General features: G+C 40.5%; 1 protein-coding gene across 3 annotated transcripts in view; it reads right to left on the bottom strand.

Annotated features, from left to right (window-relative positions):
• b3gat1a (beta-1,3-glucuronyltransferase 1 (glucuronosyltransferase P) a) overlaps window positions 1-17,827 on the bottom strand; it is a 173,182-nt gene that overhangs the window by 108,354 nt on the left and 47,001 nt on the right. The window contains exon 1 of one of the 3 annotated variants that reach the window (XM_087976439.1): window positions 14,889-15,082. The exons of the other annotated variants lie outside the window; for them this stretch is intronic. The gene's annotated coding sequence lies outside the window, so the exon portion shown is untranslated. Of the gene's footprint in view, window positions 1-14,888; window positions 15,083-17,827 lie in introns of those variants that run through there. 3 annotated transcript variants of the gene reach the window in all.

Below are 17,827 nucleotides of genomic sequence, written 5' to 3'. Positions count from 1 at the left end.
AAACCATTGCCCCTTGACATTTACTGAAGCCCCTTTTTCAATTTGTGGAGTTTACGTTGACTTGCCATTTAAACACAGTTGTTACAAAGCAGTTCAGATGCTAAGAAACATTCAGTGAGTGACTCACCCCCTGACTCCTAAGACCTGTCAGAAATATGATAGCATACTCCCCACTTGCGTGGATTGGTGCAGCTCAAGAAGCTTGACATCATTCAGGATATAGCAGCCCACTTGATTGGATCACATCGATAAATATTCAATCCCTCCACTACTGACCTTCATTAACAACAGCATGTACAATCTACAAGATGCACTGCAGAAAATCACCAAGATTCCATAAACAGCACCTTCCAAACCCATGACCACTTCCATCTAGAATGAAAAGGGCAGTAGATACATGGGAATACAACCACCTGCAATTTCAACTTCAAGCCAATTCACCACATTGAGTTGGAAGTACATCGTCTTTTCTCCAATACTCTTGAGTCAAAACCCTGGAACTGATACTAGTGATTCACTTTTATGGCTGACTTCCATTTTTTAGGGTTTTAGGGTCAATCTACAGGAAGTGGTGTGCAATAGTTCATGAAGGCAGCTTCCTACCACCTTCTCAAGGGGAACTCGGGATAGACATTAAATACCATGTCCTGTGAATGAAAAAAAAATTATTCTTTTCTACCGGGAGTGATGTAGAAGTAGTTAATTGACAACAAGGGCAGTTATATACAGGAGGACAATGCCTATTATGGACCATTGAAGTCCTTACGGTGGATGTCAGTGCCTAAGTTGACCTTTCAAGGTTTTAAAAATCCTTCCAAAAAATGGAAGTCAGCTATAAAAGTGAATCACTAGTATCAGTGTGCGTAGTTGCCATTTTGAAATGTCATCAGCTTCTGGTGTAATGAACACATCCATTTTGAACGTCCCTGCATCTTCACATCGTAAGTGTAACACCTGCTTAATCTCTGAACTTAGTTCTGAGGTATTGGAAAGTAAAACATTTATTTGCGATATGAAATATTAAAGCTGACAACTAATGCATGTATACTACATCATGGCTTAGGGCAGCCAACATATATGACAAGTATGTGCGAAAAACATGATCTTTAGGGGCAGACAATTGAGTTTGCCCCACATATCAGGTTGACTTATATCCCATGACTTATGATATGTACTTTTTAAAATTATTTCTACTATGGCTGCACCACACAGGAGTGGAAAGCGTGCGTCACCTGAACAGGGTATCAAATTTCCTGCCTTGAGTCATATAGCTCAGGAGCACCCCTGACGTAGGTCCATCTCCAAAATGCCATAAGTGCTGTGAAACCAGGAGGAATGGAGAAATACGCAATTGGTGTGAACAAGTCTCTGGCCACTAGAATTAAACCTTATGACAATTGGTAGAGCACAGCCACACATTCTTTGAGGCTTCTAAATATTGTTAGATCACAAATGGGGAAGGAAAATGTTTTGCATCCTCAGAGTTGGACAATACTGGGACCAGTACGGATTTCTTTTACCAGCAGGAGCTAGGCACCAACTACAATTTGTTAAATTAATTCTTGTGATGGGAGCATCACTCATCAGCACTTAAATGAACATTCCTAACTGCTCTTAAGAAGATGGTAGCGAGCTGCCTACATAATAGCAGCATTCTTTGACTGTTCTTTGAAGGGTGCACTCAGTGGATTGGAGAAGTGAGCTGGGTGACAGCTTTATCTAATCTGTTATCTAACTGGATTGCAAGCACAGGTCTTGCATCTCGCCTCTCAGTTGGGGAAACAGAAAATTTTTTAGCCTATGTAAAAAGAGACAAAGTCCTGACAAAGTAGTTTCTGCCTTGTTTTTACCTCTGTTTTGATCTCACAGAAATAGTTTTACCTTTGCAGTTCTTAACTTGCAATTACAATTAAGATATAATAATTCAGTGAAGGTCATAGACACACTCATGACCCAACCCATGATTACATAAAAAATGGAAAGTTATTTCTAGTGGATAATAAGGCCAGGCTGAGCCTCCAGCCCAATCACTTAATTATAACTAAAATATCATTCATTTTTATGAGATAGTATTGATGTGCAAAAGCTTAATTTTGTGATTAAAGTAAGTTTTGATCCAATTAAATTGTTCCATCTAAGGATGGTGCTCTAATTAATCCCAATTAAGTTGTACACATCACTGAGTTGGAAATGCCATTATCCCTTTTATGAATACACTGTGCAGCCTCAGCCTACATCCTACATATCATGAATACTGCAGCCCTGAGAAGGAAATAATCTTGGAAGCAAGGCAACGGTAAACACCAAGACAAAACTTGATGCGGTTTCTTCTTCAGTGATGAAGATTAACTGAGACAAAGTTCATTGAAATTGGATAAGAATGCAATGAATACAAGTGTGATATTATACACAGTGTGACAAGAATAGATTTACTTAATAAGAAACGTGTTTATAATGCAATAACTTTATTACCTGAAAACAGTAGTGTATACTTGGAAGGTGAATATCTTACAGAATATGTATTGGCTAAATTAGGGAGCATCTAGTTTAGGACATATTACCCTATCCCCCTAAAGTACAGACATATTACCCTGACCACAAATTGGGACATTGAAGGAGCCCCAACCATTGGACTTCAGATCTCAACACATTAAAGGCACATTATAGGAGAATGCAGCATCAGGTAATTAAATTGGGGGATTTAAGGATCGCAGTCTTGGAGGGATATCTAAGTCTCAGGACACTGAAGGGTTGTAGTTATCAGAAATGGGAAGAGGGAGGGATTCAAGATTGCAGCAATCCAGTGGGTCTGCCCTGCTGAGCTCTGCACCAGAACCTAGACAAAGTGGTGCACTCACCCTCCCTTTATTACCCATTCTGGTAGAAGTTGTTAGTTCTCGATGCCCAGAATTACTGTGTGTTAGAAAAATGATTAAAGGGAAAGAACCATGAGGATCGCAACAAGCAGGGCATTTCTGTGTAGTACCAGACATGCCCGCGGCTGTGGTGTCAATGTCTGTGAATATCCCAGAGGACTTACCTGTGGAGCAGAGCCTGGTCTCGGAGTTCATGAAACTCCGAGAGAAGATCGATTCAGCAAAGGAGGAGACCCGGATCAGGCTGGAACTGATCTTGGGCATGCTGCAGAAGCATGACCAGGAGATCTAGCATCTCAGACAGCACATTATGGAGGTGGAACAATGAACTGCAGTCTCCAAAACTGTGGCAGAATCTCGTCGGTCGGGTCCAGGCCCTGGAGCGGCAGGTATGGACCTTGGAAGAGCAGGTCGACGACCTTGAAAATCGAGGCCATCGGAAGAATATCCACCTGGTGGGGCTGCCGGAATGGGAGGAGGAAGGCCAGCTCATCAGCTTCTTGGAGCAATGGCTCCCACAGTTTTTGAAGCTGGAAATTGAGGCAGACTGGGTACGGGTCGAGCGGACCCATTGGGTCGCAGTGTGTAGGCCTGGTCGGACCAGCGCCCCCGTCCAGTGCAAGTGCAACTCTAGCACTATAGAGATAAGCAGATGGTGACGGAAACCTCTGGAGCACTGGGAAAGGATCCACAGGCTCTGATATACAAAGGGTCACGAATTATGCTTTTCCAAGACTTTTCTGCGGTCGTGATTCGCAAGAGGGACGCCTTTGATGAGATTAAAAAGGCAGCTGAGGGACTTGAATATTCACTTCTCCGTAAAATATCTGGCAATATTACGTTTCAGCCACGGAGGGTCCATGTTTAACTTTGACTCACCGGAAAAGGCAAAGGACCTGGATACCTTAAAGCAGACTGGCTGGCTCAAATAATATGGCCAATAATGTTTACTTTTTATTTCTCTGTAGTTTGACTGGTTTAATCGGTTGTCAGGTTTTTTTTAAATATGTGGGAGTCTTAATTGTTTTTTCTTTTTCTCTCTCCCCTCCCTTCTCTCTCCCTTTCTGTTATCCTTTGTTTTTCTTTCTCTTCATTTCCTTTTCATTTCCCTCTTTTTGTATGGGATGGGAGGCAGTGGGGGAGCGGTTGGGGAGGCGGAGGGAGGGTTACATTTTTTTTCTCTACAAGGAGTGCCTAGGGTTAAAGTATGGATAGGACAGGTTGAGTGCCCACTTTTAATTTTCTTGGTATACAATGCGTGTAACTTTTCTTACTTTGTGTTGTCTGTGGTGAGGACGTGGCTTCAGCTAGAAGGAGCCATGGAGGGGTTAGTGGGTAGAATGAACGCCCCCTGTGGGCAAGGAGGGAAAGTCTCCTTTCATTTGTGTTATATGTTGGTTTGTTGTAGAAGTAGTTGTTAGAAGTTTTGATTTAGTAGCTTTGGCAGTTGTATTTTTAAGTTCATATGAACTGTTTGCTGTTTTCACTCCAAGCATTATGAGTGGGATTCTTCCTCTCAGGGGGTCATGGACTGTTTTGGACGGCTATGGCTAACCGTTTATTTAAATGGTGCACCTGGAATGTTAAGGGGAGTCATTCACCAAATAAGAGAAAAAAGATACTTTCAAGCCTTGCTGCAAGAAACACATTTAATCAATAAGGAGCACTTGAAGTTACAGCAGGGAGGGTTGGAACGGATGTTTTTCTCATCCTTTAACTCGAAAAGTAGAGAAAATGCTATAGTCATCCAGAAGAATATCCCATTTCAACTGTTAGACCAAATTAAGGATGAATATGGGCGGTTTATGATCCTTAAAGCTTTAATACATGGAGAGGAGTATGGGATCTGGAATGTATATTGCCCCCAGCATATTCCCTCAAATTTTTAACAGATGCACTTTCCAGGTCGATAGCCCTTGGGATGCAGCATACAATTATATGGGGAGGCTTTAACCAAACTTATTAACCCCGAAGTGGACAAGATGCCTAGGGACCTTGCGGGTATGTCCCCACAATCCAGGCAGTTGGTAGACCTGAGCAGGGAGTTGGGGTTGGTGGATTTGTGGAGATGTCTTCACCCTGAGGGTAGGGATTTCACTTTTTTCTCTAACCCACATAAGTGCTATACAAGGATTGACATGTTTTTTGCCCCATTGACCTTTTTGAATTCAATGCTGTCTTGCAGAATCGGAAACATAGCCATTTCTGATCATGCGGCAGTGTACATGGAGGTCAAGGCCAGTGGTAACGGGACAGGGTCACGGCACATGGACCCTTTCCTCTTGAAGGATAGCAAGTTTATTGTGTATGTTTTTTCAGGAATTTAGACATTTTTTGGGCCATTAATTTGGGTACAGCCAGTAATCCATCGGTGCTCTGGGAGATTGCCAAAGCCAATGCAAGGGGTTTGATTATTTCTTACATGGCGACATGGAAGTGGCAGAAGGGATAGCAACAGTGCTTGAGACACCATACTTTGACAGACCATCTGTAACTAAGTTACAGTGGATTACAGCCCTCAGGGCTACTTTGAATGCTGCGCTCACCCAGACAACAAAGAGGGAAATCTCCTTTGCGAAACAGAGGTTACTTGATATGGTGATGAACTGAGTAGATACCTAGCGTACCTGGCCAGAAAGAAGAACGCCCCCCAATCTATCACATCCATCAGAGAGAGTGCTGGTACTCTTACTTGCGATGCCAAAAAGATTAGTGCAGCACTTAGGAAGTTCCATTCTGAGCTGAACCTGTAAGAGGGCTGTGAGGACAGATTGGCGAAGATGGAGTTCTTTTCTAAGGCCTTGGACCTTCCAGATGTAACTTCAGAGCAAGTGTCTCTTTTGAATGCCCCTCGGACAATCCAAGAGATACAAAAGGTGATGAGGCAACTCCAGAGTGGCAAGGCATCTGGCCCAGATGGACTTCAAAGTGAGTTTTACAAGGAGTTTATAGACACGCTGGCCGGGCCAATGTTGGATATGTACAACTACCCGTATAGTCAAGACTGCCTCCTATCCTCTCTGACAGAAGCAAATATTTCTCTTGTTCTCAAGAAAGGGAAAGCCACAGAGGATTGCACTTTGTATAGGCCCATATTGTTACTGAACGTGGATTTTAAAATTCTGTCAAAAATGCTGGCGTTGAGGTTGGAGAGGGTTTTGCCCTCCATTGTAAAGAAAGATCAGACAGGTTTTATTAAGGCTTGGAGATCTGCTAATAATATTAGAAGAGTGTTAAACATGTATGCCAGCAAGGGTCAATTCCGGGCTTAGTAGTCTCTTTGGATGCAGAGAAAGCTTTTGACCGGGTGGACTGGCTATACCTCTTTTATGTACTGGAGTCAGATATGGAGAGGAGAGTGCTCCGGTCCATGGGCACTCTCTCAGTCAGCACCCTCTATTATTTGTTAGGAGGTAATGTCTTGAAAGACATTGAGTGGCTGTGTGGACTTTGGACTCAAGAATTGGGGGTGGAGATCTCATCAGAGGCTTGGGAGGATATTTGGCAGAACATAAGCAAGATTTCGATTTGGCGGTTATGCATTTGACGGTACTCCAAAGGGCTCATTTGGCACCGGAGCAGCTTTCGAAATTTAAGAATGGAGCGTCCCCAATGTGCCCCAAATGTAAGACAGACGTTGACACTCTTACTCATTGTTTATGGTCATGCTATAAGCTTCATTGGTATTGTGGTGCCACAGCGAGCATTTTGGAAGGGGTTTTGGGAACTGAGGTCAAGGTGGGTCTGGGATCCTTCTTCTTGAGTTTGCTAAATCTACCTTCTTTGAATGGACATGGGAAGAAACTGTTTAATATTCTTTCATTCTGAGACAGGAAAAACATTTGAATGAGCTGGGTATCAGAGAATCCCCCTGGGATTCTCAGGGTGATGTAGATTCATTATGGAGCACATCCCCTGGACGTCCTTACGAGTATGGTGCACCAGAAAACTGAATTGTTTCATGGAATGTGGCGGCCCTTTCTGAACTATATACATGCAGACTGGTCAGCTATACTGGTCAGGGCCTTTGTGCAGCCATGACGGCTGTGTCTGGCGATCCAGGGGCCCCTGAGAGGAAGAATTCCAAACAAATACGGGTTTGCCTACTGATGCCTACCGGTAGTGAGATAGCTTTGGTGAGATTGTTCTAAGTGCGGTAACTTAACTGAATGTAATTTAATTTACCTTGGTTCAACTTGGTTTAATTTAGTTTTTTTTTGTTATTAATTAAATTGTCGTTTTCATAGGTTATTTTACCTCTCTCCTCAGTGGTTTATGGAGAAGAGTAGTGATTTGTTCACTGTTATTATTATATTACAAGATTGTTATACTTTTTGTAGTGATTTTGTAATTCTGTAAAAGAAAATCTTTTTCCCAATAAAAATTTTTACAGAAAAAGAGAAATGGGAAGGAGGAAGGCAATAGAGAGGATTGGGGTGGGAAGGGGGTAGGTGGGGGGTGTCTAGTAGTACCTACAGTTGAACCATTGATGTTGTTGGGCACTTCTTTAAAAAAAAATCAATAACGCATAAGTTTCATTTCTTGCAGGCAAATCACCATTATAGCAATAAATGGTGCATTACTTGGTTTATGCCTGGGTAAAAGCCATCTCTTATTTTTCCTGCTCTAACTTGATTGGAAGTATGCTTCATGCCTGCCACTTTGCATCATGGGAGGCTGTGCAGAGCCTGAACACAGATACTGTATCAGCCAATTTAACCCCAAGCATCTCCATTTCTTTTGTAACCTTTTTATACATAACCCATATGGAGTAGAAGAGGAGCATCAAGTAACTTTGCTTTCAACATACAGGGCACGTTCTACAATCAAAATGCCTCTGGAAAGGCAAAATGTCTCCGTGCCCGAGAAGACAGGTTCCCACTGTAGTGGTACTCTGCTTTAGCATATCGATTGTTTGCTAAATTGACACATGACAGTACCATTTCCAGGGCCATATATTGGCTCATGAGAGCTCAGATTTGTGCAGCTTGACAGAGGTTAAATACAATGTGAATTACAACACCATACTGGATCTTGAGCATATTGTATTTAATCATTACTTATACACTATTGCACAAATTACTTAGACTTACATAGGGATGTGATACATAATCAAATCATTTGGCCGAACATGTAGTTGCTGGTATTTATACTTTACTTGAGCAGTGTCTTGCCTTTCCTGATCTAAGTTATTAATGTAATCACTTATTTTCTTCTCTTACAGATGCTTGCCTAACATCCTCTTAAATGCACCTTTACTATTTGTTTCAAACACTATAATTGGGAGTTCCGATTTTAGTAAAGATGTTTCTTTTGAATTACCTACTGCAATTTTTTGCGACTGTCTTATATTGATGGCCTCTAGTTATGCTCTTCTTCACAAAAGGAAACATTCTCTCTGTATCCACTCCACCAAAACATTTCATAGTTGTAAATACATCTATAGGTCACCCTTCATTCTTCCATTTCCAAAAGACTGTTACATGACCTCAGACGTGATGAGAGTCAATCTAGCCTCAGTAACTTCTGGGGCTGTGAACTGAGATTGACGTTGCTATTTATAAGCCATTTTTAATCACATAAGTGGTATTAATATTTTAACTCCAGCTGTGACTTTCACAGTTAGAGATTGCTACTTGTTTTTGAGTGTTAACTCCTCTGACACGATTACTTGACCACATGCTCATTTTTAAAGCATAATATTGACATATATGAGCCATGACACTGCAGCCTCCAAGCACAGGTTGGACACAGAGGCAGATCACCAACCTAGCCATGTAGCCAACTGCTGGGAACGTGCACTCTATGTGTTGTAGTCTGGACCCATAGAGAGTGATTTTAGAAGCTTTAAATTTTCACATTCCTGTACAGGAAACTCTTTTATTTTAATTGCCTGTCATTGCTGTGTGTTGAAAGGATTTTCAAGCTAATACTCATCCTGTTTGGCAACAACATGCAAATACCTCCCTTAGCCATCTAGCCCTGGCATGGGATTTCAACATAAAACTTCCTGGTTTAGAGGTAGTATTGCTAGCCATTGCACCACAAGCTCTGCACTTGCTCAATAATGGCTGAGTTATATCTTTATTATTCAAAAACCTCCTTCGAGAATTAATTCCTTCCTATCTGGGTCTTCATTCTTTTAGATTTAGCTGTGGTAATACAGAAAATGTATTAGAAAGTTTAGAAAAAGAAATAGTTTGAACAGGAATTGGGAGCTCAAGAACTATTTATAGTCATCTGAAAACATATGGCAGGATTATAATCCAGGAAGTAACATTGTTCTTATGTAGATCAGGAAGGTTCAAGCTCAGAGCACTGAGCAAGTTTTCCATGAGGCAATTTCCTTCTCTTCCCTTTCAATAAGGGATCTTTTCAGTACTAATTCTTGAGAGAAGTAAGTGTGAATATCAGTTGAGACTGAGACTCAGATCTGGAGTTTGCTTGTCAACTGCCTAATGCTCAAACATGATATACAACAGATGACTTCATATTTCCTCATTGTTGTTTCTTCACTGACAAATGACATAAATGGAGACTGACTGTCACAGGAACAGAATAAGGCCAAATCACTGAGCATACACATTTCTTTATTCACAATGCGCTCAAAATGAAAACTATAATTAAAGTATATTATTCGATGTAGTGTAAAATATTACTGCTTTCACTCAAGCATTGATGATCATGTGATAAAATGAATGAAATTGACTGACCTTTAAATTAATTTGGGTACACTTTTGTTCAAGTGTGAATTTTGACTGCCTCATTAAAAAGCAATATATTATAAAAAGTAATATATTTTAGATTTCCTATATTCTGCATGTTGGTCTCACCCTGTTTTACTGTACTCATAATCACTACTTCAGTTCAATTCACCAATTCTGCACTGCCAGCATCAAACCGTTTATTAGACAGGACTTCAATATTATAACCATGAATCTACCACCCATGCCCTAAACCTACAAACCTCTACATTGGGAATGCAGGACTGCAGAGTGTCCAGTCATATTGGAACATGTTTTGCATTAGATAACATGGCTATCCTCCACACAGGTTACATGGAATCCCAGTTGGGCATTGGCCATTCTGTGTTAGCCCCTGGTGTTTTTACAGAATCTTAGTTCAAATCTATCTCAGGCAGACAGGGTGAAAGTCTTATTTGCCTGATATTTGCACGGGTACAGGAGAGTACAGGTCAACGTGCACACTGTGAATCTCACTAGGAAACACAGGATGGTTGGTTTGATTAATGGAAAAATATCGCAATGGAAAACTAGACAATCTGTCTGAAGCACATTGTTGGAACGGAGTAGAAAACATCACATCAAACCATTCAATGTGATTAAAAATCAGAAATTGCTGGAAAAACTCAGCAAGTCTGGCAGCTTCTGTAGAGAGAAATCAGAGTTCACGTTCCAAGCCTTATTGTCGCTGGGTCATTGGACCCAAATTGTTAACTCTGATTTCTCTGCACAGACGTTGCCAGACTTGCTGTGTTTTCCTAGTAATTTCTGTTTTTGTTTCTGATTTGCAGCATCCACAGTTCTTTTGATTTTTAAAAAATTCAATGTGATTATTTGATTTTGACACATGGGAGCATAATGATCTATTTTCCATGACTAATATCACCCCTGCGAACATAAAAAAACACAAAAAAATGAGAGAAGTTCAATAATTAATAACTACAGTCAGTTCTTTTGATTTGTAAGAGGGCCAAAGCTGCCAAGTCAACTGTCAAAGGATCAAATGTTTCTCGAACGGATCTATGTTTCATCAGACACCCAGAGGGCAGATGGAGGTTAAGGAAACATTTTGCCTATCGAAACCTTACAAGAAAATGGACCCCACAGATATCTTTCAGCAAATAAAAGGTGCAAATATATTAAAAACATCATCAGAATCTTGAGTTGTAACAGAACATTAGTAAAAAGGACCAAATATTTAAGACTTAACATTTCACCACAATTGATGGCACATGAAAAAAATACTTCAGGGAGACCAAAAACAAACACAATTATATTTTCAATGTAGAATTACGTACTGAACAATTGATCTACTGCAAAAACTCAAATACACAATACATCTGTAGTTAGAATGTTTTTGAGAGATGGGTAAATTATTATTTTAATAATGTAAATGCTGCCTGTTCAGCAAACTTTCAAACAATGTGCTCTAACTAGTTTGCTCAATGTGAATCTCTACTGACTAGTGACTCATAAGTCATTTGAATTCTAATGAGATTTTTCTGTACCGACATTAGAATCTATTTGATTTAGAGTCATAGGTCAAAATTTAGCTTTGATAGTTGGAAGTTGGTTAGAAAGAATTCTGAATGATAGAACATATCTGCATTTGGAGACACATGGATTAATCAGGAATAATCAGCATGGATTTGCTAAATTTTTGACAGCTTTGATTGAATTTTTTGAGGGGGGAACCAGGAGTATTGATATGGTTTTGATAAGGTTGACTGGTCAAAAAAGTAAGAGCCCATGGGACCCAAGGTGAAGTGGCACTTTGGATCCAGTATTGGTTGAAAGCATAGGAGGATGATAGAGGGATGTTTTTGTGACTGGAAGTCTGTTTCCAGTGGGTTCAGCAGGGCTTGGTGCTGGGGCACATGCTGTTTGTGACGTACATTAATGATTTGGAATCCAGTCTGGAAAAGTGTGAGGTAATACACTTGGGAGGACTAACAAGTTAAGGATTACACTGTGAAGAGTAGGCCCCTGGAAAGCACTGAAGATCAGAAGGACCTTGGTGTGTACTTTATCAGATCCTTGAAGGTAGCAGGCAGGTAGGTTAAGAAAGCCTGTGCAATACTTATTTTTATTAGCCAAGGCAAATTACATACAATAAAATGCTAGAATGGTAAAATAATGGTTAGGCCACAACTGAAGGAAAGTGTGCAGTTCCTATCATCATATTGTAGGAGGGATCTGATTGCATTGGAGAACATGCAGAGGAGATTTATTAGGATGCTGCTTGGGCTGGAGCGTATGAACTATGCAGAAACATTAGATAGTCTGGCAGTATTTTCTTTGGAGCAGCAGAGGTTGGAAATACAAAGAGGGGTATAAGATTATGAGGTGATTTAATCGGGTAGATAGGAAGGCACTTTTTCTGTTAGTAAAGGAATCCATAATCAGGGAACATGGATGTAAAGTAAGGGATAGAAGGCTAAAAGGAGATGTGAGGAGAAGTGTTTTCACCAGAGAGTGGTGGGCAGTATTTATTTGAAGCTATGTAGCTGTGCAGCCATTTAGAGGTTCCTTGTTCTCAGTGCCAACGCACAGAGTTGCTGTGCAAATGCATCAATTTCTGATTCTGGAAACCACTGCTGCACTCACACCTGAGAGGTCATTGCAGCAGAACAAAATGTTGGGGGGAATGGTAAGTGGTGAGAGTATGGAATTTACATCCTTGAATGTGTGGTTGAGTTTGAAATTCTCATAACATTTAAGTAACTTTTAGACATTCACTTGTGTTGCCGTAACATCCAGGACGAGGGGAAAAAGCTGGAGATTGGGATTGGTGTAGTTAGATCTTTGATGACAGGTAAGTGGGCTGAATGGCCTCCTTCTATGCTGTCAATGTCTGTAAATCTAATGTAGTTTTCTCCACTGTGGCGGGATCAGTGGCATGGTCTGTGGATGGCCTTCCCATCCCACTACTATCGAGACCTTTAAGTGGGCAATTAACACTAGTTTAAGAGCCCCATTCAGACAGCAGTGGATTTATCCAATGGCAAGCAGGGCCTCCCCATTTGAGACTGCCTGCCCCTCTTCCGCAGTTACGTTAGAGCCCGGGTGTCCTTGGAGAAGGAGCACGTGGTGTCCGCCAACACCCTGGAGTTGTTCAGGGAGAGGTGGGCGCCGCAGGGAGTGGAGTGCATTATTTCCCCCTCCAACTCTATTTTGATTTAGTCCCTACCCTCCCCTTCACTGTTTTGATCACACAGCATTGCCCTTTGATGTGAAGGGCACTGCTTGTCACTGGCCACCCGGGTGTTTTCCTATCTTCCTGGTGGTGGAAACAGAATAAAGATTCGTGCACTTTGTGTCTTTCACTGTGTCTCACAAAGAAAAAAAGTAAAAGAGAAAAGTAATCCCGGCCGACTGCCTGCCCCTCTTCCGCGGTTACTTTAGAGCCCGGGTGTCCTTGGAGAAGGAGCACGCAGTGTCGACCAATACCCTGGATTTGTTCAGGGAGAGGTGGGCGCCGCAGGGAGTGGAGTGCATTATTTCCCCCTCCAACTCTATTTTGATTTAGTCTCTGCCCTCCCCTTCACTGTTTGATCACACAGCATTGCCCTTTGATGTGAAGGGCATTGCTTGTCACTGGCCACTCGGGTGTTTTCCTATCTTCCTGGTGGTGGAAATTGAATAAAGATTCGTACACCTTGTGTCTCTCACTGGGTCTCACACCTGCACACACACCATGGGTGCTGGGGAAAAAATAAGCACTACTGCGGTTAGGCGGTATTCTGGGGGTTTTTAGAAGAAAAAAAGAAAAAAAACCAAAAGTGTAGCATTGCCCTTTGATAAAAAAAAGAAAAGTAATCCCAGTCAGGGATGCTCACTAGTGTCAAGTGGGGTCCCCTGATAAGAGCCACTAAATGGCCTGATTGAGCAAATAAACAAGTATTTCTCCATCCCTCGTATCAATATACCACTCACCTGTGAATCATAGATTATGAGCTGTGTACCTGTTACAAAAATTTCATTCTGAGCAAGCAAAAACATTGAACAGTGAACCCAGGTGTCTGACATTATATTTTTCCTCCACAATGGAGAACCTCCATTGACCTCCACTCAACGTCAATCCATGCTGATTGAAAAATATGCTTCTCTGAAAAAAGTCCTATTCCTTCCAATTGTCTTCTGTCCTCTGCTGAAAGTTCTCATTCTGCAATATGATTTCATGGATGCCAAGTGCTTCTCAGTGGTATAGCCGAGCTGTCACTTCCAAGTCTGACCCCAAACAATGAACTCAATCAATGAAATCAGCTCCCTAAATGTTATTGTTACCCAATGTTCATCAGTTTTACTTTCCAACCAGGGATCACTGGATAGTGGGTAGAAGTCAGGGCCCTGACTGACTGCGCCCCTCATAAGCCCTGGGATATAAACGGCTCCATCAGGTTAAATTTAATGGGCAATACTAAAAAATGAGGAATTTGCATTTTTCACATGTTTAACAGACCATGAAGTACTTTTGAAGTGTAATAGCTGTTGTGATTTAGGAAACTAATGGAGGCAACTAAATTGTGCACAGCAAGTTCCCATAAACAGCTCTGAGATAGTGACTAGATAATGTTATTTGAGGAATAGATTTTTGCCAGAACACCAAAGTGACTCTGCTACTCTTCTTTAAATGATTCTCTGGGATCTTTTACAAACACCTGAGACGGAGCCACAGTTTAGCATGCCATCTAAAAAGTAGCAACTCCCACAGTGCAACGCTCCAATAGTACAACATTGGTGTGTGATCTGTGATTTAATAGTTGAGTATCTGGAATGGGACATGAACTCACAATAAAGTCACTGAGCGACGAGAATGCAACCGACTGAGCGTGGCTGCCTCAGTAACATTTGCAAATTATCCACTTTTCTAACTTTATTTCCAAAAAATATGAGCAGTGGTTTATTTCAAACAAAACTCAACCTGAGGAGTTAAATATTTGTTAAGCCTGAAATCAACCAAAAATCAACCCACAGGGAATTGAAGAAAGAAGCCCTGATTTTTTTTCTGAAAAATTGAATTTCCCTAAGAGTCATGCAGTGAAACTGAAGCCCCTCTGCTCGGGTAACACTAAGTATCCCAACTGTCGGAAAAACAGACGCAATATTGTCTGCTTAGCGCAAAATGATCCTGCAACCAAAAATGTACGTAACTGAGAGGACACGGGAGACATGCTACACTTAGCCTCTCAGCTTCACTTCAATTAGAACTGACTTTCTTTTGCAAACTGAAGTGCGATAATATCTTTTCCACATTACCATAACTTACATCGAGCTTCTCCTTGGTGTGCTGTTTTATTCCCTTTTGAATAGTAGATTTTTTTTTCAAACAAATGGTGAAGAAAATAGCTCCAGTTGAAGAATGCTATATTGTCAAAGTTAGTTATGTGTGGCTCAAATGTGCCAGTGTTACAGATATTAGGAGTTTGGAAAACCATTGAATTTAACTGATTGTGGGCAGGACGTTGAGAATAGGTATGGAAAATGCAATAACAGGAACGGGAGCTGAGGAACCTGGAAATTAGGTCAAAAACTGGGACAGTGGGAGCCAGAAATGTCTGCTTGGTTTAACACTGCCATTATTGATTAACATTGAGTGACCCCATTATAGGAAGGATATTAAAGATATGGAAAAGGAGTAACAAAAATGCAACACAATTATAATGAAGAGTCATGGTTATGAAAGAAAAAAATCTTCTCTCACTGAAAGAAGAAAGATTAAGCCATCACATGATGGATGCTTCCGATTTTCTGAAGTGCTTTGATAAGGTAAACAGTGACCAATTGCATCCAATATTTGGCAAATAATAATGTGGGTGGAAGGGGGTGTGCATCAGCATTGATCTGTAAGGAACATAATCAAAACAAAAACTGAAAGGAATCTGTACATAAAAGGTTATTAAATGAAAACATTTCCATTACAAAGGGATATTTAGCCAAGCATTAGAACGGCATTTAAAATGGATCAGGATTAGTAATACTAAGAATATAAACATATGGATGAATGGGTCTCGTTGCACAGTGGTAGTATCTGTACCTCTCAGAAAAAATGGTCCAGATTCAAGTTGTCTCAAAGGTGTATCATAATATTTCTAAACAGGTTGATTAAAAATATGTATAAAAGATAGAAGGCATGAAGTGAGATGCACTGGGTATCGCCTATTGAGCAGTTAATGGTGTCACATTAAAAATGGATTGCATGGCCTCCTCCTATGGTGTAATTCCTACATTTCGGTGCTCTTCAGCCCTTTAAACTTCCAGTTTCTTGCGGAGTGTTTTAAATGTTTTAGTCAGCAAAACACTGGGGACCAGAACAAAGACCGTAATGAGAAAGAGGTCTATTTTATTCAACTGATCGCTAGTGGTGATGACTAATGACAAATCTGAGAATAAACAAAAAATACAAAGGCAAGTTTGGAGATAATTTGACATTTAAAGTAAGTGCTGTGACACAAACTTTGGAAAAAATGGATACAAACGTTGTCAAAAACATTAAAAAAAAGAAAATACAAATAGAGTACTGGCAGTAATCATCTTTGTCTCGGTTGGTATCATCCAACCTTCCTCAACACGAGGGTGCATCAAAACATTGTAACTTGCAGTTTGTCAGTGTGCGCTGATGAGGGGCTAGGTACCTCACTATTGGTGCAGATTTAGAATATTACCCCTCATGGCACCGATCAAAGGGCAATGATCAGGTAAAGTCAAAGGTTTGGCAGCTGTTGGAAAAATTAAAATGCTACTTAATCAATGTATAAATTTACTTTTAAACTTATTGATCATATATTTGGGTAAAGCATTCAGAGGATTTGTGGGAACAGTAGAGGAGAAATGAAGTCAATTACTTGTCCAGAAATTAACTATGCAACTTGGACCTGGAAGGTCTTGGGATACTTTCAGTTACCTTGAAATTGAAGATTAGAAAAAATGTTTCCATCTGCTTCTATTTCTGTGTAGTCATGTAAATACGTAATGCTTCTCGTTTAGCAATGGGCAACAATGAACTCTTTTGTAAGCAACATGTACAACAAATTTAACCACAAAATTAAAATTGTCCATCAAAAAATCATTATATTCTTAATAACTATCAAAGAATTATTGACAAAAACCTTCTGATCATGCAACACAGTGCCAAATAGGGATGGGAAATATTTCAAAGAATAATTAAAAAGGTTCTTTTTGCTATTAAAGCTCCATTTCACACAGGGTCCTCCCCCTGTATATTCAAAAAAGGGGCTTTGAAGACTAAAAGCACAATCCTGATACAAAAGGCAGGAAAATTCCACCATATGTTCATTTAAATTTTTTTATGACTTCTGGGATTTTACTGAGATTGCAACATGTAATTGGGGTCAGATGCAATGGCATAACTAGATGGAAAATCCGAAGTAAAGGAATCAGATGCGAGACTTCATATTATCGACCTGACCAGTTTCCCAATAATTTTCTAGCAGCTGATCAAATAATCTGTTCGCTGAAGTCTTGTGTCCTGTTGCTGAAAATTATTATAAAAAATTAAACATTTTTAATAACCATAACATGCGACAATAGGAAAAGGAACTGCATTTTTAAAAATCAGACAACTAGTGTCTGGTTTGCATGTTGCAAATTTTTAGCCAGACCAAAAAAACAGACTGTCGTCGAAACCAGACAGATGGGAGCTCCAGATGAGGAAGAAAGGAAAGTCAAAACCCATTCAAAGCAACCAGAGAAAATGGAAAGCAGATACTCTGTGAGAAGATAAAACAGAAAGGTGAGAAGAATAGATTTTCAGACACTAGGAAACAGCTGAAAAAATGTTGGAAGTGTTTTAAATGGAGATTTTTTAAATGCACAAAACAGAGGATCTTCTCAGTGCAGTGAATGCAGTGATAAGTCAGGCAGATCAGAGTACATGGCTGCAAAGAAACACATCCACTTGCCCTCCATTTAAACTACTGTTGGAAATCGGGTCACTTCCTACACAGGTATAGAGAGTCAAATTGGTTAATGTCCTGAAAATCAGCATCACTGTCTATGTTTAACACACATTATTCTTCCTTAGCAGTCTCTCAGGGAGGAGGATGACTTTCTTCCAGTCTAGAGGGGGTGGGGTGGGGTGGGTTCTGTGGTCGTTGAATGATCTAATTCTGGAGCCATAGGCTTGGCCATAGATGAGGCAAGTGGCCTTCGATAAGGTTGGTGCACACTATGCTGCAAGTGATTCCT

The sequence above is a fragment of the Chiloscyllium plagiosum genome, unplaced genomic scaffold, assembly GCF_037043375.1.
Source record: "Chiloscyllium plagiosum isolate Xiang-an unplaced genomic scaffold, Cpla_swu_hap1 HiC_scaffold_29, whole genome shotgun sequence".
Lineage (NCBI taxonomy): Eukaryota > Metazoa > Chordata > Chondrichthyes > Orectolobiformes > Hemiscylliidae > Chiloscyllium > Chiloscyllium plagiosum.
This window is presented reverse-complemented; position numbering and strand designations above follow the sequence as displayed.